Source organism: Aptenodytes forsteri, unplaced genomic scaffold (assembly GCF_000699145.1).
Source record: "Aptenodytes forsteri isolate BGI_AS27 unplaced genomic scaffold, ASM69914v1 Scaffold284, whole genome shotgun sequence".
NCBI classification, from domain to species: domain Eukaryota; kingdom Metazoa; phylum Chordata; class Aves; order Sphenisciformes; family Spheniscidae; genus Aptenodytes; species Aptenodytes forsteri.
Genome location: NW_008794445.1, coordinates 1106448 through 1107360, shown reverse-complemented (window position 1 = coordinate 1107360; position 913 = coordinate 1106448). Strand labels below are relative to the sequence as shown.

The 913-nt window shown below is 40.9% G+C and overlaps 1 protein-coding gene across 1 annotated transcript in view; it reads left to right on the top strand.

The window, feature by feature from the left end:
* The window catches only part of CACNG2 (calcium voltage-gated channel auxiliary subunit gamma 2), a 59005-nt gene that overhangs the window by 51818 nt on the left and 6274 nt on the right, over positions 1 to 913 (top strand). The gene's annotated exons all lie outside the window — the stretch shown is intronic.

Here is a 913-nt window from a genome sequence, read left to right as displayed (position 1 = left end):
AAAAAAAAAAAAAATCCACAAAAAACAACAAAAACAAATAAAAAACCAACAAAAAAACAACCAACGAACAAGCAGATACGCAGACAAACAAGCGAGCGAACAAAAACACAAACAAAAGAAAAGGAAACGCGAGGAAAGAGACAACAGTGAAAAAAATTCTTTAAAAAAAAAGAAAAAGAAAAAAGGAAAAAAAAGAAAAACTTTAAAACCGAGAGAGATTTAAAAAATAGAAATAAATTTAAAAGAAAATGCATGATTTCCCATGTACCATTATTTTAACATTTAATAAAAACAGACTTAAAAAAAAAATAAAAGGGAACCAAGGAATAACAAACGACAATAAATCAAGTGGGAGGAGAAGGAGGAGGAGGAGGAGGCAGTTCTTTGGATTTTGGGGGATTTTATTCTTTAATTTTACAGTTTGTTTCCCACTTACCTTTAGCCCAGCATGGGCTCCTCGGGGGACAGGGGACAGGGGTTCGGCCGGCAGTGACTTCGGTGTCCTTGGGCCAGTTACGGAGGATCCTGGGATGCCGGGGTCAACCGCGACCCGCTCCGTTCCCCCGGGATCCGTGGGGATCCGCTCATCCCCCACGGGTCCATAGGGGTTAAGAATGACTCCTGTCCCTAGGGAGCGCAGGAGCCGATGCTGAGTTACCCCTCCGCAGTGTCTCCGGGGGGGGTCCCCGCTTTCCCGGCCCTGGGGACCCTGGGGTTAACGGTGACAGTGCAAAAAGCAAACAGACACAGTGAATAAAGACACACACACACACACAGACAAAAAAAAGGACAAAAAAAGGTTTCTTAACAAAAAAAAGTGGCAATTTTTTTAATAAAACAACAGCTATAAATAAATGTAAATATAATAAGTGGATTTACTTGCAAGAAAAACAGATAGGTATTTTTTCTTTTC